At 34.5% G+C, this 9,775-nt stretch overlaps 1 protein-coding gene across 12 annotated transcripts in view; it reads right to left on the bottom strand.

Annotated features, from left to right (window-relative positions):
• LOC125666724 (uncharacterized) overlaps window positions 1–4,381 on the bottom strand; it is a 31,630-nt gene extending 27,249 nt beyond the window's left edge. For 5 of the 12 annotated variants that reach the window (XM_048899964.2, XM_048899961.2, XM_048899962.2 and 2 more), the window contains exon 1: window positions 4,131–4,351. The gene's annotated coding sequence lies outside the window, so the exon portion shown is untranslated. Of the gene's footprint in view, window positions 1–2,927; window positions 3,366–4,130 lie in introns of those variants that run through there. The other 7 variants (XM_048899963.2, XM_048899960.2, XM_048899955.2 and 4 more) reach the window with 6 other exon arrangements.
• Window positions 4,382–9,775: the final 5,394 nt, after the last annotated feature.

Here is a 9,775-nt window from a genome sequence, read left to right on the forward strand (position 1 = left end):
CACACACAAAACATGAAAATTGTGCAGAGAAAACTTTATCAAGCATACAAAATCGTTGTCTTCAATTAATTTAATTTTTGTTCATTATTTGTAAATATCGTTAAATGTGTGTCTTGAGAGATTTTTTTTTTGGGGGGGGGGTCTATTTTCTATTTGTATCTTAGGGGGAGGGGGGGGGGGGTAACTGCACATTATTGATGAACTTGACGTGTGTATTGTTGGGTTTAAACAGAGTAGCGATGCGGAAATTGAAGTTCTTTATTTCAGGACTTGTACCGTAATAGTAAGCAACGCTTTATAATCGAACACTCGACAAGAGTCATAATATTGACAAGGGATGCTTACTCCTCCTAGGCACCTGATCCCACCTCTGGTATATCCAGGGGTCCGTGTTTGCCCAACTCTCTATTTCGCATTGCTTATAGGAGTTGTGAGATTGATCAATGTTCGTTATCTTCGCCTTTCATTGAACCATTTCAGGTACATACACTGTATGTACATGTATACAATAAGAAGTTGTAGAGAAAAAGATTTCAAGCTAAAAATCGATTGTCTCCAGTAATTACGTTGGTATATATATATAAAAAAAACCTTAGTATGTAGATTTCCATGTTTTTCAAAAACCATCTACATGTATTTGACATATATACATTGTGTATATATATATAGATAGATAGATAAATAGATAGATAGATAGATATATATATATATATATATATATAGAGAGAGAGAGAGAGAGAGAGAGAGAGAGAGAGTAGCATTATGAATACAAACTAAGAACTCTCAGAGGTACACAGGTGTGAATTTTGACTGATTTCATGAGGACAATCTTGGATCACGTGCGCCACAGTAAGAACTGCACAATGGTAGATCATGAACCTTTGACCTTAAAATACTAGTAGTGTATCTATAAGGACTATATTTCAATTTGAAGGTTTCAGCAAGTGAAAATTGCTTTATTGACTCTTTCAAAAGGAAAAAAAAAAGGAAATTTGAAAATAAAAAGAAAGAAAAAACATGTGCATGTTTGTATGCAGTATGGTAATAATATTCCTGCAATTTCTTAGTTTATGAAAGAGAGTAAAATTAACCAAAGCACATTATCTTAATACTGCATGAACCTCATTTTCCTTTGAATTTGAATCATATTCTACAAACAGGAAAATGTTCAAAATGTGTTTATCGTTGTTTAATATTTACAGCACCATACCATTATGATTTGAGCAATATGGAACTCAAAACTTAAATAAGAGTATCGGGGAGTTAAAGTATAATATCATATTTTTAGAGTTTATTTTCATAAATCCAACGGCTACAATATAGAATACTGCATATAACTCTTTTAATTAGGTACCGCTATATTTTAAATTGAATAATTGCAAATGATCTGTGTTCATTTTATAACTCCGAAATTGAAACTATTGGACATGTTTTCTTGCAGTGTACAATGGTCTGATCTCTGTGAAATCATCTTAGTATTCACATATACAATGCCACTTCAATGAGAGTAGGTTTTGATATAAACAATGCAATTGCTGGTGAATTACCATTTCAGAAATCCAATGCAATCATTAACTTTCTCATTGTCTCTACAAAGCAATACATTTTTTACTGCCTCAGATGTAAATATTGAAGGTTTATGGAACCGTTTGAAAACGAATTATTGTGTTTAGAATATTAACTACGGTGTGTGTTCGAAATTTTTGTATGGGTCATTTTGATTCCAAATAGACAGTGAAAAAAAAAAATTGTTGAAAGAAAGCAGAAAGTGGTGAAAAAAATCACTGAATCTAATGTACGTACAATTATATAAAAGCTTTTATTAATTCATAACCATTTGTATCAAACAAAATAAGTTTTCCATTTAATTTGATCATTAACAATTTCAGTATGAAAGTTTGTGGGAGTGAGTGAAAAAAAAAATGTGTGTACAAATATTATATTTATAACATTTGTCGTCTTATATACAAATGTATACGCAAAAATAAAGCATTTTAAAAAACATAAATTTGTTACAATCTGTAACCATGTTACCGTGTTACACATGAACTACATTGTACCTCAAAGTAAAATTAAATACACTTTGAAGGCTTAATATCCTGTACAAGAGGAATATGTCTGCTTTTATTTTCACTCTGCTAAATCAATTTAAATGATGGATAACACGTTCACTAACTTGCAAAACATATGCATGCCTATTCCAAAGTATTTATCTCTATTTTTAAAAAAAAAAAAATCAAATTCTGATATCGTTTCAAGAACATTCGTCATCCGTGCAAACGCTTTATCTCGGACTGGTTGAGAACATTTGTATTACGGTGTAAAATAATCAATGAGCTAAATTCAATATCGGAAAAGAAAGTTTTCTGATCCCAAAGTTGTTCGTAGTGATATAAATATGCAAATTCGCAAGAAGGTATACCAACAAAAAATGCGGCGAAATGATAGATTTAGCAAGATAAGATAAGTATTTTCTTGACAATTATGCCATTCGGAATAGAAAATTGATAATTTTCTGGACATAAAAAACGACTTTCAACGAACGGAGATCTCCATCATGGTTCTTCCTTCTCAAAAGAGTACTCTCTAAACAAATTAAACAGATTCAGCCCGTCATCAGTTCTAATAAAATCGTTGCTTATTTTATATATTTGGCTCCTTCTTGTCGTTCTTGATATTTAAGCCGTACAACGTGTCTTATTTTAAATTCTTTTGATTTCGTTTTGGAAATAAAAATATTGTTTGAATCAATTCAAACCTGTTAATTAAATTTCGGACACGTCAGACGCAAAATCTTTGGACATTTATGCACCACTAAAATCTTACCGACTGTTTGATCTATTCTAAAGAATTATTTATTCATGAAGGGAAAATTGAAGTTGTTTGTCATATAAAGCAGAGCAAAGTTAAGGGATAAGTCTACTTACGGAAATGAACTCTTCAACACACTACGTCCAAAGAATACACAAACTGTCAACATTGTGTTTATACGGTATTTGTTTTCCAAATATAGTCTAAAGTAAATTTTCAGAATAAAGGGCGGTCACTTAAGAACATTAAAAACTAGAACATCATACATGTACAGGGTTGAGATTTAAACTTTAATTTTTTTTTAACAAATGAGCAAACTTCTGTTAACGTACACGTACATAATGTAGATATATATATTCACGGATGGTTTCAGGATCCCGTCATTTTTAAAGCCTGTAAGATTGCTGTCGAAAAACAAATTATAAATATTTTTCTCCGAATTAAATGCTATGGTGAAAAAAAACCCAACCCTGTCTATGTCAATTTTCAAATGAAAGCACAACTAATGGACTCGCTAATAGAACCCTTCTCTTCCAAACTATCGAGTTCATCAACGAGCACTCGACTGAGAGGAAATGTTTCAAAAGTATCGAGGTCATTTACACTCAATTCTATATGACAAAAAATAAAATATTTGTTCAACAACAATCGTCACTATCGACTGTACCAAATACACTGCACTCTAGTACAGCTACAAAATTAACCAGTGAAAATTAGTTTCTGACAGGGGGGGGGATGCCAATCCAAACTACAATTTTAACTTTGATCTTTGTAACGTGGTAGATGATAACTTTAAAGAATATGCCCCCTAGAAGTACAGACAAATTCAGCATGTATCAGATTAGTACCGGATAATCGTTTAATCCCATTGCCTGTCAGTATATTTTCCTTTAGTTCAGCGGCGTGCCGATGTTCTGATATTAAACCGTCTTGGGTATTATCCGGGAAATCTTTCGATGAAACAATTAGATCTATTTGGGATATATTTCAAGTGCCATGCAAGCAAATGCAATGCTCCTCTGACATAGATAAATGCCACCTATATCTTAAAATAAATACTCTAGTTACCAAATCCTATAATCTATAAGCGTATTCAACACTCTTCTATTGCACACGATTTGTACTAAATCAGTATTTGCATATACTTTATACATGCACATGTGCTTTAGAACAGCGAGTTGAAATTCAAACTATTTCAAAAACTATCTATATTACCTTTTTTAAGAATAAAGATATGCTAGAACATTTATTGTACGTATATTGTACACACAATATTTGACATTAGTCTTAAAGAAAATAAAAATGAAATAAAAACTTACCTGGAATTCGCTAGTAAAGGTTCCGTGCTTTAACAATATGTAACCATGGTCAAAATCTTTAAAATCTGAGGTATTTTATATTTCAATTTTAACCGTATTTTTCATGAACAGCTCATTAACTGTTATTTTAAACGAAGGCCCTTTTTTATTAACGTCACCACGCGAGTTTCGTACAATTAAATAGATAAAATCAATCAGCCGTCTTACTCCTATTTGTTACAAAGCTACGAAGAGGCCTGCTCCAATTCGGCACTGCTGGGATTTAAAATGGATTTGTTTGCAAAATAGAGATTGGATGAGGATTTTAAAAAAAAAATACAGCCGACAGGCATGCTATTATTTTAGTCGATGTTTGGACTCTTGTTATTCCTACCTGAAGTTGGAACGCACTTTGTACATTTAAATTGTCTTTATGAACTTTTTTCACTTTGCAACCGCAGGTGCACGTCAAAATTATTCTAAATACGAGCAGTCGCTCCGGAAAGCTTGTCTGACTAGGCATTTTATTTATTATTTAATATGATACATGTATGTTGGTGAATAAGCTGCAATTCTAATGCGCCTGTACAACTTAAAAAACTAGAAAGTGGGTTGAACTAATATACATGTACATGTTAACATACATGTACACATAACGTGGAAAATGAAGGTTTATAAGATGGATAACCGCCAACCAAAGATCCAGGACACCCCCCCCACCCCCTTAGATCTGCAGCGGTACATTGTACCCCATAGCTGAGTGCTCATGATCATGTACTTCAATAAACATCGCCTAGTTATTTCATCCGATCTGTTTGAAAAATGTGACGACCCACGAGCAAAGAACTCTCCATACAGCACTGGTTTACTGACGGACAGACACGCCGCCCGGCGTACCGAGAGAAAACAATCAAAATATCCTCTTCAACAAAGGGAGGGGTTTGTTCCATGTACACGTAACAGTAATTTTAAAATAGCAAGATCGCGGATTTTATATCCGGTTTAATAAATGATGGAACGTCAGTGGACTTTTCAAAGATGTTAAAGGTTCCATTGATGAATATAATGATACAAATGAAGAGGGAGTTTCAAATAGGTGTATATATATATAGCTGTTTTTGGCTATATTTAGCTCTAAAACTTCATAGTTATTTCGGATTTCAAACATTTCGGTTGAGCATCACTGAAGAGGCATTATTTGTCGAAATGCGCATCTGGTGCATCAAAATTGGTACCGTATAAGTTTTACATATATATATATATATATATATATATATATATATATCTTTTAACATACTTATGGCGTCTTAGTTTGCGATCGTGACGCAATTCTATTCTTTCTCAAAACTACATATAACAGCCACACTTGTAATGTTTTTATTATGCATATAAATTCTAAAAAAAAAAAAAAAAAAAAAAAAAATCTAGAAAAATTCTACGTACGAAAAATACATGTATATTTGGAAACTTAGATTCAAAGACAGGGAATTTTCAAATAAAATACATGCATGTTGTAAAGGTTACTAAAATTGTCTGCAAAGGTTTGGTTATTGGGGAGAAATTGCTTATCTACAGTAATTTTTCCATTGAAATCATCTTTCTCATTGCATTCCGATCGATAGCTTAATCGTGATATCTACAATGAAATTGAATTCAATAACATGATAAATTAACACTCTCCAAAAACTTCCCTGTAAATTTTCCTGAAATTGATGTATGTCGTGCATATATGATCAATTGACATTGTGAAAACACCCAGTGATATAGATATTCTTTTTGTGGATGTTTTGTGTCTCCATGGACATAAATTCAACGCCATCCCGGTAACCTAACTGCGAAGTAATATATATCTAAGCCGGTCTGATACATCCCGCAGTTTTTCGACATTAAACGACAATCGTCTTCATGATTAAAAACAAATTTCCATATTTCACCGATGGTCTGGCTTAAAGAGATAGGATAGCTCATTTTTGTAGATTTTTCTCTCACCCCTAATAATCTTATTCCTTTCTAATATTCTATTTTAAAAAGATCAATGAATTATATTTTAACTAGAGATTGTTTTTTATGAAAAACAAATGTCTCCCCCAGCTCCCCAAATTGGAAGTGCTCCAAATGAAACCTTCCCTTAATCTACTGCATGGTATGGAAGAGAAAGCATGAGCAGGAACTTAGACATTATAAACTCCCATAAGCCACAGGAGAAGTGTTCACAAACTATTTTACATCCCCACCCCTCAGATCCACTATAACTTTAAGGACAACGATTGTATCCCCCTGTCCCTACAATAACCACATTTGCAAATGGCATTGAAGTTTTGAACAAAATTCCAAGTCTATCGGATAAGTCATATAGGAGGAGAGGCGTTCACAAGCTATTCTAATATCCTCCATCTCTCTTAGATCCACTATACCTATTACAAAAATAATTGAATCCTCCCATCCCACATATATGCACATCTACAAATGGCAATGAAGCATTGTACAAAGTTTCAAGGCTATCCGATAGCCCATATAGGAAAGGTGTTCACAAACTATTTTACATCCTCCACCCCTCTTAGATCCACTATAACTTTTACGAAAATAATTGGATCCTCCGGTCCCAACAATATGCGCATCTACAAATGGCAATGAAGCATTGTACAAAGTTTCAAGACTATCCGATAACCCATACAGGAGAAGTGTTCACAAACTATTTTACATCCCCCACCCCTCTTAGATCCACTATTACTTTTACGAAAATAATTGGATCCTCTGGTCCCAACAATATGCACATCTACAAATGGCAATGAAGCATTGTACAAAGTTTCAAGTCTCTTTAATAACCCATACAGGAGGAGAAGTGTTTACAAGATTTTGTGACAAACAGACGGACGGACGGAAGGTACAAAAACAATATATCTCCCCCTGAAAGAGGGGAGATATAATTCATCAACTTTGAAATGATTTCATGTTTATCGAAAGGTACACTATAGGAGCCAACAAATATAGTAGATTGAATTTTTGTCCAGGAAGCAAATATTAATGGAACGTAATTTGAAGATCACAATTGCCAATATTTGTCAGTTCTTTCCCCCTATTTCAAACATAGGTGGCGCAAAACTTGTTAAAGTCCTTTCTGTAACTTCCGGTGTACATAAGATTTGTGAGAGAGAGTGTAAGCGCTTTGTTGTGCAAACAGGGGGCAGGGGTAGGCTTCCCGAGAAATGAAGCTTTAAAAAAGAACAAGTGGTTCATTGTCATCAAACGTAACAGCGACAACGATAGTTTCAAGTTCCACGTGCACGCAGCGTCGTACGCCAGAAACACCAGTCTTCAGTCCGACTTCACAGATGACGACTTTGTTGCAGAAAGTATTTACGGTGGGTAAAACTTTTGCTCTGTAGATCTGAATTTTCTGCATCAATGTTTTATGCTGAAATTTTAGTTATATTTAGTGATACAGTCATCAATGATCTTATAATTCTATGACTCGAATCCCCCCTCCCCTGTATAGACTAAATCTAATCGCACAGGGGAAATTTGAGTCATCATTATATAAACGAAATATGGTACAAATGTATATATTCAAGATTTCATTTTAAAAATAATTTTAGAGTTAACGAATGTCGTCAAAATATGAATGAACACGGTTGCTAACAGCAGTCCCCCCCCCCCTTCTCAAAGGCTGTAAACGCTGAGCATAGGCCTTAATTTTGCAGACCTTCACCGGCAGTGGTGACGTCTCCATATGAGTGAAATATTCTCGAGAGAGACGTTAAACAATATTCAATCAATCAATCAACAGATATACTGTTTCTTTGTGATTCTTGAGAAGATGAATTTTCAATCTTAAAGTAAATTTCACACACACACGCACCCGAAAACCCTTGCGCCAGACAGTATAATGTGCACAAAATTTTATCCCATTTAATTAATCAAGACATATTGTTACCTTGATGTTTTTCTAGACTTGAATCGTAATTTTAGAAGGATTGACTTTTCTAATCTCTCCTGAGAAGGGAACATAACACTTCATTAGAATAAACCGGAAATAACTTTCACTTGGAATGTTTTGTTCCAAGTTTGGATAAAATGACCACGGCGATCTTGAGAGGAAATATAAATGTGAAGTTTACGCCAGACAAACATTGTACAAACGTTAATTACAAAAGCTTTCATGAGTCTTCCGCTCAGCTAAACATGCTCAGACGGAACTGAATATTCATCATTGAAATTATAAATGGTTCACACAAAGTGGAGAAATATCTTTAAACAAAAACTTGGAACCGCTTTATATGTTTTATATTATGGGTCAATTAAGGACTGCTAATCTGGATTTATCGTATTTTGGAGGGAACATTATTCTTGATACATTCATTAGAAGTTTTAAACATGACTTTCATCCAGAGTGCCAATCTTAACAACTTAGAAACCTCAACTTTACGATACGATAATACTAATCATGAAATATGGTACTAATTATGGAGCATCATTATGTACTAATTATTGCGTCTCATACTAATTATTGCGTATCATACTAATTATTGCGTATTATTATCTACTAATTATGAAGTTTCATACTAACGGCACTTTGTCGATGTTTTCTGAAAAAATCCTATGTTCATGAAGAACAATTAAGGTCTACAAGAGTATCATGAAATAGTGAAGTTTAAATCGTCACCAGATTACAGTTAAAGGTCTTCTTAAATGAAGTTTTGGGGGTTGTCACCACTTCTTCGTCTTCTGGAAATAATATTTATTCTTAAGGTTATCAAAATACAAATTAATACGATTCAATTTACTTTTAAATATAATCTACTACAATCATGTATTGGTATTTGCTGAAATGTTAATTGGTGAGGTCCCGTGGAGATCCGTGGGGATCCGGGTTAGAATAGGTCCTCAGTAACCCTTTGCTTGTTGTAAGAGGCGACTAAATGGGACAGACTTTCGGATGAGACCGCATAAACCGAAGTCCCGTGTCACAGCAGATATGGCACGATAAAGATCCTCCCTGCCTGCTCAATGGCCATAGGCGCCAAGCATGGACCTTTTGCAGCCCTTCACCGACAGTGTTGACGTCTCCATATGAGTGAAAAATTCTCAAGTGGGACGTTAAACAATATACAAACACAATTAAAGTTCAAAATACAAATCTATTTATACTTAATTAATGACAGAAAAGTAGGTCAATGTGTGAGTCCTCTGAATTGATTGATTGTATCTTGCTTAACGTCGTGCTCGAGAATTTGTCACTGGTATGAAGACGTCACCAAGACCGGTGAAGGGCTGCAAATTTAGGCCTATGCTCGGCGCTTACGGCCATTGAGCAGTGAGGGTTCTTTAGCGTGCCACACCTACTGTCACACGGGACATCTGTTTTTAAGGTCATCTCTGAGGACCCGTGACATTCACACCTGATGCCCAGCGTTTGGCGATGGAACTTTCACTACCAGTTTTAACGACTTAGGTCTGTCCCGGCCGGGATTCGAACCCCGGGCTTCCGCATTCGGCAGAATCCTTTGGAAAATTATGAAATTCACAGATGGGATGAAAAAAAAGAACAGGGGGGGGGGGGGGTAGCTAGCTTCCAGATAAGACACAGACAAATGATTATTTGACCCGATGTGTCTTTCAACAAAGAATAAACTTCCAATAAAGTGTGTCCGAAATCAATTTTTCAA

Source organism: Ostrea edulis, chromosome 10 (assembly GCF_947568905.1).
Source record: "Ostrea edulis chromosome 10, xbOstEdul1.1, whole genome shotgun sequence".
Lineage (NCBI taxonomy): Eukaryota > Metazoa > Mollusca > Bivalvia > Ostreida > Ostreidae > Ostrea > Ostrea edulis.